The sequence below is a fragment of the Mustela erminea genome, chromosome 13 (genome assembly GCF_009829155.1).
Source record: "Mustela erminea isolate mMusErm1 chromosome 13, mMusErm1.Pri, whole genome shotgun sequence".
Taxonomy (NCBI): Eukaryota; Metazoa; Chordata; class Mammalia; order Carnivora; family Mustelidae; genus Mustela; species Mustela erminea.
Window position 1 is genome coordinate 91,751,439 of NC_045626.1, and position 8,739 is coordinate 91,760,177.

The following is an 8,739-nucleotide window of genomic DNA, read 5'->3' on the forward strand; positions in this document are numbered from 1 at the left end:
CCTCCCCCTCTGCCCTCCCTGACTCTTCCTTCTGACCCAGACTCTAGTCGCCAGCTGACACTGTGTGTTCCGTGAAATGTCGATCTCACCTAAAGATTTTATTTATTTATTTGACAGACAGAGATCACAAGTAGGCAGAGAGAGAGGAGGAAGCAGGCTCCCCGCTGAGCAGAAAGCCCGATGCGGGGCTCGATCCCAGGACCCTGAGATCATGACCTGAGCCGAAGGCAGCGGCTTAACCCACTGAGCCACCCAGGCGCCCTGGATCTCACCTCTTGACTAGAACGTCTAGGAGGGCTGGGGTTTGGTTGTTTTATTCAAGGCTGTGCTTCCAGGGCAGGAAAAAGCGCCTGGTACAAGGCAGGGACTCAACCAACTCCTGTTGAAGAACAAATGAATGACTGAAGGAATGAGTTCTCCTTCCTCCTTCCCCTGTGCCCGTCCCAGGGTGGGGTCCCTGGATTGTGACCCTCACCAGACCCAGGGCCCTCCGCGTGGTCTGGGGGAGCCGCCAGGCAGGGCAGGCTCTCGGGTTGGCTGCTCTGTGCACTGGGAGCTGCGTCTGGGCTGGGCCGGGCCGCCAGGTGCCCAGGGACCTCAAGCGCAGCCCCAAGGAAAGGAGCCGGATTCTCTCTCATCACGGAAGCGTTTGAACAACCGCACAGGCGCGGAGCAGCCGCCAGTGAAAACGCAAGCTCAGAAAACAGCGGCGGCTTCTGCAAATGAGAGGTTTGCGTTGTGCCCTGGACTTCCGAGCAGGCGTGGCTGGCAGGGCCGGCAAGGGCGGCGGGGTCGCAGGCAGGTTCTCCGGGAGCCGCAAGGGCACGGGTCCCACATGCCAGGAGCAGGTCCTGAGCTGGATCCACACCGGCCCCCCTGATGACTCAGAGCCTCTGGGAGCCGCACGAGGATGTCCTAGTAAAGTTTGTGCCACCGCCAGTCAGGCCGGAGCCCCAGAAGAGCAAAGGCAGTGACTGAGGCCCCACGACCACGAGGCCATGGGACTGGCAGGTGCAGGGGGGAGGGGTGCCGCCTCCAGTCTGCGGGCCCACGGGTGCACAGGGCACCTCTGCTGGTCTGTCCCCCTGTCCCATTCTCTCTGCCCTCCTGTGCTGTCTTCAGGGAGGTGACCTTCCCCTCCCGGTGTGAATGTCCACTCCTGTCCAGGACGCACCTGCCCTCCCCGCCTACCTTCCCAAGTCCCAGATCCTGGAATCTCATCTGCCAGGCCTACTTGGGTGGGTCCCCATCCCGAGCCCATCCTGTGACCAGGACATGGAGCTCAGGGACGCCCCGGGTCTGGGGTCCCCTTGGATCCTGGCTGCAGGCCTAGGGGTGCAGAGTTTACATCCTGCCCACAAGCCTGAAATTGAGGGTGGGGGGTCTTCTCCCAGGGACAAAAGTGGGGGTGTGTGAGGGGGTGGGGGAAGGAGGGGGTCAGCAAATCAGGGGAAGCCTCCTGCCCCCAGCCCCAGGAGAGCAAACAGGACTCTGCATGGGGACTGAGGTGCGCCCGGCCCCACGGCTGGCAGAAAGCCTAGCGAGTGTTCAACAGGGCTGTCTGTCTGCCTGTCTGTCTGCAGGGTCCCTGTCCTCACCCCCTGGCTGTGTGGGCAGCAGCTGCTTCCTATGGGGGCATTGAGATCCTGCTTACTGACATGGAGGTGAAAATCACGTACCACTGTGTGTGCCTGTGATGGTGAGAACATCACAGAGTCAGGAGGAGCCGCGGTCGGCTGCTCAGAGACAGTGACTCAACCTCTGGCCCCGGGGGAGTGGATTCCTGGTGCCTGGGATGGTGTAGGGACGGCGGGGGCCCGTCCCTCTGTCCCAGCTGGGCCCCCACCCCATCCTCTGGGGAGCACGTCTCTGAGGGGGTGCAGGGTAATGGTCAGCTCATTCCCACCAACCAGATGCAGGAAGCTGGGCTGGAGCAGCATCACCTGCCCTTCCCCCTGGTGGCGGCTGGGGAAAGACTATGCTTCTAGTCCAGGAAGGACCAGGAGAAAGCAGGGGCATGGGCAGGGGCAGAGGCAAGGGGCAGTGCCTCGGGGCACAGAAGCTCAGGAAGGCCGGTGCACGAAGAGGATGAGGTCTCTCTACTTTCTGTGGCCACCCTAGACACCCTCTGTGGGGCGACGAGGGGCACGAGCAGGTCCCCATGGGGACAGACACAGAAGTGAGCTCCCACGTCCCGGGGGGAGGGAGCGCGTAGGGTGTGGCCCCGCCGTGGGCACCCGGCCCCGGGCCCTGGGTGCAGGCAGAGAGGAGGGTTAGGAGCCTGGGTGCCCCAGGACGGGATGGAGGACAGACGTAGCCAGAGTCCAGCTCTGCTGACGCCCCTCCAGGGGCGCCTCACGTTCAGTTGCTGGGCGCCGGCTCCATGGGAACAGAGCCTTAGCAACCCCCACACATGCCCCCGTGGCACAGGTGGCATTCAGGAATTCAGCTTAATTTAGGAAAGGAGTCTCCTGGAGAGTCAGAGTCTAAAGCCACGTTGGACGCTGGGGCCTGAGGGTCCAGAATGGGTCATGACAGAGCAAAGTGGGTGAAATCGTGTGTGGGATGGGCAAGGAGCACAGGCCCTGAGCTCCGGCCTCCCCTGTGTGGTCACGGCAGCCTCTGTGGCGGTGGGCAGTGGCCAGGACAGAGGCGTCCTGAGCCGCGACGCGGGTTACACTCACACAGTCCCAGACCGCGGCTGCATGGGGGCCTGGGGCTCAGCACGGCGGGACCGCAGGGACTCCTCCCACCCACGGGTCAGGGTCCTCAGTGCGCACCTCTCTCCCCCTGGCTTATTTGTGCTGTAGCCCCGGCCTTCCTCCTAGACACATGGCCTGTCGTGGACAGTGTGTTGCCCACTTGCATGATGACCCCAGGGCCTGAGGCCTTCTGGGATGGACTCACCACGTGTAAGCTGTGCTTCTGAGCGTTCGCTGCTGAACGTGAGTCACGTGCACTGCACCTCTCCTACGAGGCTGTTGACTTATCTGGCTGAGAACAGCGCTTCTACAAACACGTGGGTTCTAGAGACCATTGAGTGGACATGTTGGCTCTCTGTCCGTCTGTCCTCAGTCCGGGGTCCAGCAAGATGAACGGCAGTGCTCAAATGGGGTTGTTCTTGCTCAGCTGCGGGTGCACGTGCACATGCATGCGTGCGCGCACACACACACACACACGCTCACACTCATGCGCACATATGCACACTGTCCATGTCTGGATTCCACCCAAAGGCAAGGCAGAATGACAGGAGAGTGAGGCCTCATCTGTGCCATGGCTCTGATCCGTTTCAGGCCCCTCCAGCATGCGGGTCCCAGACCTGTGCAGCCCCGCCCTCTGGGCCAAAGCAGGCCCAGGCTCTGGGGTCTGCCCGGGGCATGCCAGGGAGGAGGGGCCAGGGAGGGGCGTCTAGCCTGGACCAGAGTGCTGGGGCCCACAGGTGTGACAATGTCACTACCTGAGCTGTGACCTTCGGTGGGACCTGAAGATTCCAGGGAGACATATTGGCACCCATCACCCCACAGGGACTCAGGCTGAGCTGTGAACCTCAGAGCATGGCCACAGACACATTCCCGCCAGGCTGGAGAGCCCAGCTGGACGATCCCACACCCTCTAAGAACCCTCTTGCTCTGTGAGGCAAACCCACAAATCCAAACGCATGGCTCCAGAAAGCCAGCCCCCAGCTGTATTTTCCGACACTCCTGTTTTCTGACACTCCTCTTCCAGCTCTAGGAGGCAGGTCCTTCTTCGGCTCCCCAGTAGGAGCAGAGGGGAGATGGCGCTGGTGGGTATGCTCTCTGCCCCCAGGGTTCACAACGCCGCAGGGGCTGTCTGGGTGTGACCCGATGCTGGGCGTATTGCTGGGCGGGGCTGTCCTGTGTCCTCACTGGCGTGTGCCCTCCACTTCAGCTGTCTTGGCACATAGCGCACACTCAGTAAACTTGTGTCAGGGACAAGCCAAGTGTGGCTCCGTCCACTTAGGGTGTGCAAAACCCGGGGTCTCTGCCTTCTTCCAGCACCTGCCCTTGATGGATGCAGTGCCGGGGCTCGCTAGACAGACTCTCCTGAGGAGCCAGAGAGCTGGTGCAGGGAGGGGGCGCAGCCGCGGGCACTGAGCGCCAGGCGGCCTTCAGTAAAGGTCACTCTCCAAAGTTGGCACCTGCGGCTTTCCTTTCCCTGGGGGCTGACCCTCTCTGCCACCAGCAGCTCTGGTGTATATAGGGCTCTTGCCTTTTCCTACACGTGAATGCTGTGACCTGGGTCACCCAACAATGCCCAGCGTCCCTGGCCACTGCGTTATTTGGGGTTTGGGCATGCAACCTGATGCGGACCAATCAGAGTCCTATTCGGGCAGTTGCAGGAGCTATTGGACGAGTCGGGGGTCTTTCTGGAGAGCATGCGAGGTTGGAAGGCCTGCAAGGCTGGTGAGGTCACAGCGGGAGGGGACCTTGGGCTGCCGGGGACCGTGCGGGGCCTGAGGTTGAGGCCCACAGGTGACAAGAGGGAGGCAGGGGAAGCTTCCGGATGGCGCACGGCGGGCCGGCCGCAACACGCAGCCCTTCCTTCTGCGCCACAAATGCCCCTCACCCGCCGACCGGGAGCCAGCCGGGCTGTCCCCCAAGCGCAGACCCTCAGCCTCCGGATGGCCGCGCTCCGCACTCCGGCCGTGCTTCCCGCCCCCACGAGGCGCCCCGGGAGTGGGGTCACCGAGCGCAACCCCCCCGGCATGCGTCGTGTGTGAAAAACCCAAAACCTTGGCGACTGGTAAGTAATGGTTGGGGAGACCCCACTTGGGTCGGAGCAGCGGGCGGAGCCCGGTCCGTGTGGGCGGGGCTCCGCAGACGCCCCGCCCCGGCCCGGCCCCGCCCACCCGTCGGAGGCGGCCCGGCCCCACCCCCACGCCCCCGGGAAAGGGCGGGCCAAGCTCTGGGCGGGGCTGTAAGTGACAAGTTCGTGTCCTGAAGCGGGTGGGGAGGGTCTTCCCCGGGAGGGTCCGGTGCCGCCTCCTCCGTGCTGCTGGTGCGCACGAGAACGGAGCCCTCCGCCGCGCGCCCCGGGGGAAGGCCGGTGACGACCTCGCGACACGCACGGGGCTGGGGTCCCGCGCCCTCCCTGCAGGTGGATGCTCGCTTGCTCGAGTGGGCCGTGCCGGGTTCTGGGGCTCCCCCGCGAGGAGCCGGGACCCGCGCCCCCGGGCTTCGCCACCGGGCGCCGAGCCGCGTGGACCGCCGAGGGTCGCTGCGTGAGAACGCCAGCAGCAGCCCGAGTCCTCTGGTTTAGCCAAACCCCGCGAGCCCCAGCCCCTGAAGACGGGCATCCGGAAGGGGGTCCCCTGGCTCCAGGAAGGGAGCACTGGAACGGGGGCGCCCTCCAGGTCCTCGCTGCCTGGTGAGCGCCGAAGCCACGCTCACCTCCAGCGCACTTCAAATTGAAATGTCCCCAATTGGGGAAATATTTATTTGCAAATGTTCAAGGAAATGTCACAGAAAAATCTGTTCAGTTGCGGAAAATGGCCCTGTCCTTGGCGCTGACCCCAGAAGGCAGGAGGAGAGCCGGCCCTGAGCAACGAAGCTGTTGGCGTCTCCATCCTGCCCGCTGGACCGGCAGTGCTTCCTCCCCTGCCTCTCAAGTCCTGTCCTCTGGGGGCTTCCTCCGGGCTTCCGGGAGTCCCTGCCAAGTGATGGCAGAGAGACGTGGTTTTGGAAGACGGGCCGCCGCGCTGCTGTGCCCTGTCCTGCCTCAGGAGAGACAGACCACAGACTAGACGGTGTTCTCGGAGGGACCTGCCAGGTTAGGGTGAAGGGGGGATCTGGGGACAGGCAGGGGATTTGGGGATGGGGGAGAGACACACCTCTAGCTGTCTCCCTCTGCCTGTGCCCAGAGAAGTACCCAGTGAGGAAATGGCCCTAGGTCCTTCCCAAGACAGCTCCTCTCTGGACATGCTGGTGACACCCAGGGCCTGCTTTTTGCCCGTGAAGTCGTCCACCCTCATGGTGAGCTAGCCCATCCCAGGCCCTGTGTCTAGGGACCATGAGGCAGCTCTGGTTAGGAGCCCACAGTTAGAGGAGGCCCCTGCGGGAGGAGTGGGGACTGCAGATCTCCCAGGACCCCAGGGCGGCCCCGGGGGGCTGACAGGACCGGAGGGCATAAAGCAAAGGTGGGAGGTGGAGCCAGGACCCAGGAGGGGACCGGCAGGGAAGACAAACCAGCTGTGCAGGGAGCTCCCAGGAGGGAAAGGTCCCAGCCCCAAATTCAGAGTGTGAGACCTAAGGCACATTGCATCTTCCATAAACTGATCTTCTACTTCAGCCCATGCAGCACGCGGTATCCATGGGCCAGAGTCCTCTGTGACCCATCCTCCCCCGCATTGTCATGGGGCCGTACCCCCACAAACGGCTCTCTGAGCCTGACAGCACTGAGTGCCGCTTCCCTCGAGCGACAGGAAGGAGGGACTCCCGGGGTATGTGTATCCATCACTCCAGGAGGAAGAGCTGATTCCAGGGCTGGGGCAGGAAAAGGGTCAGTGGGGAGGATCCCGTGGGGCCAGAGAGGGATCCCCGGTCCTGGCAGGGCTGGACGCATCCCCAAGCTGACAAGGTGCCCTCCCCCGTTATTTTTGCATATTAGGGTATGTTTTGTTTACTTCCTCCCGAAATGAAGTCCCATGGCTAAATAGAGTGCCAGGGGGACCCAGGGCAGGGACGTGAGCCAGAGCGAGCTGCTGGCCTCAGCAGAGAGAGTCTGCGCACGAACGCGCTTACACACCTACATCTATAACCGCACGTCTTTTTCTACAGATGGTAGCACGCCTCTGGACATTTCAGATACATCTCGAGGATCCTTCCGCGTCCTGAGGCTGCCCTCGCCATGGGGAGACGGCAGAGCCCCGCTGCGCAGACTCCTCACAGTTCAGGCGGGTCCCTAACAACAGACGTTTACTTCAGCCTTTTGTCCCGACAAATAAGCCCACAATGCATGTCCTTGCACAGACGTCCTTGTGCACATTAGAGCATTATTTGTAATGCATGCTTGGAATGCTCGGAGAATATTGCACAATAATTTACTTAATGGAGCCCTATTTTTAAACATTTAGATTGTCTCCAATTTTTCCACCATTATAAACAACACTGCTATGATCATAAATCTTGGCACACACTCCTGATTACTTCCCTGGGATGAATTTCTAGAAGGAAGGCCTGGAGTGCTTTCAACCTTCAAGCTGCTTCAAGCCCATTTTGCAAGGGCTGAGTCAGGGCTGCCCAGGCTGGTGGAGCAGGCTGTGCACTGCTCAGGATGACCAGGAGGGGGCACAAGGGGGCTGAGGAGGAGCCCATGGTGCACAGGCCAGGTAGCTAGGTGTCCCCTGAAGCAGGGCCTTTTCCTGGTCTGCACAAGGGTGCTGTGGTGCCAGCAGGGCCCTGGCCGAGCTGCCAGAGGCAGAGTCTGGGTCACAGAAGCCCTGACTGAACCACCCACCTCAGGGACCAGACAGTCAGGGTGTGGAGTCAGCTCCAAGGACTGTCCAGTCTCATTCAGGTGACTGCATCATCCCCGGTGAGAGGCTGTGTCATCGCTCCTGTCACACCTCATTCAGGTGACCCTGCATCGTCCCCGGTGAGAGACTGTGTCATCGCTCCTGTCATGGTCCCCTGGGACTGTTCACCACCCGCAGGAACGGAGTCGCCCACCCGTCATCAGCTGACCGATGCCCGTCTGCTCCTCAGTGGACACTGTCCCCTAGATGCTCTGGTCCCTGGGCTCGGGAGCAGCCCTGTCCCTTGGGAGCCAGGCCCAGGTTTGTGCAGAGAGGCGCCCCCCACCCCGGCTGACCCCATGGCTCTGGTGCCTCTGCCCCGGGAGTGGGCAAGCCAGCCACATGGTCTGGGGTCCCCGCACTTCACCATTTCACTGCGAAGCTGGGCCCTCAGCAGTGACTGTGGTCATCGCAGAGCAGGGCCTGGCCGATGGAGACGGGCTTTGGGCAGGGTATCTTCGCAGACGATGCTCCAGACCCAGGGGCTGCCCAGTCCGTAGAGACAGAGAGATAGAGACAGACGGAGAGACACAGACTGAGGGACAGACAGAGAAACACACACAGGGACAGAGAGAGAGGAAAGGAGGGACAGAGACCGAGAGACACATAGAGAGGGAGGGACAGAGAGAGACAGAGAGAAGGACAGGGAGAGAGAGGGGTAGAGACAGAAACAGAAACACAGGTGGAGAGACAGAAATTGACAAAAATAGAGAGACAGAGACACAGAAACGGTGACATGAAGCCCTGGGACCACGTGAGGGCATCAGACCCTCTGAGAGGCCAAAATGAGAAGAGGGAGCCGGGGCAGGTGTCAGTGCTGGGGATGCAGTCGTGCGCTGGGGATGCAGTCTGCTGCCTGCCCCCAACACCCAACCCCTGACTCCCCGTCCAGCTTCCCAGGAGGCTTTGAGCTGCCACAATGGCTGGAGCGGGTAGAGACCTGTGCCTCCAGCAGGTGATGACCAGGCACTGTCCCACACTCCCAGAAGACCTTGCAGCTGACCTCTCCCAGGCTACCCACAGACCCCTCAGGAGCAGGGGAGGGGAGGGGGGAGGACTGTGTCCACGGGGACAGCCGCCCCTTGGCCCAGAACAGTGTCTGCAGGCCGGAGCCCTGGCCCAGAAGTCTAGGTAATTCTATTCTTCGAGATAAGTTTCCAAATATTTAAATATTGCTTTGGATTTAAAAAAAAAAAAAATCCTCT

At 61.7% G+C, this 8,739-nt stretch overlaps 1 long non-coding RNA gene across 1 annotated transcript; it reads left to right on the plus strand.

Annotated features, from left to right (window-relative positions):
* The first annotated feature begins 5,074 nt into the window (after window positions 1-5,074).
* LOC116572164 lies at window positions 5,075-6,899 on the plus strand. The gene is made up of 4 exons (XR_004278145.1): window positions 5,075-5,790; window positions 5,882-5,993; window positions 6,310-6,460; window positions 6,798-6,899. It is a non-coding gene; the product is annotated as an uncharacterized LOC116572164 (long non-coding RNA).
* Window positions 6,900-8,739: the final 1,840 nt, after the last annotated feature.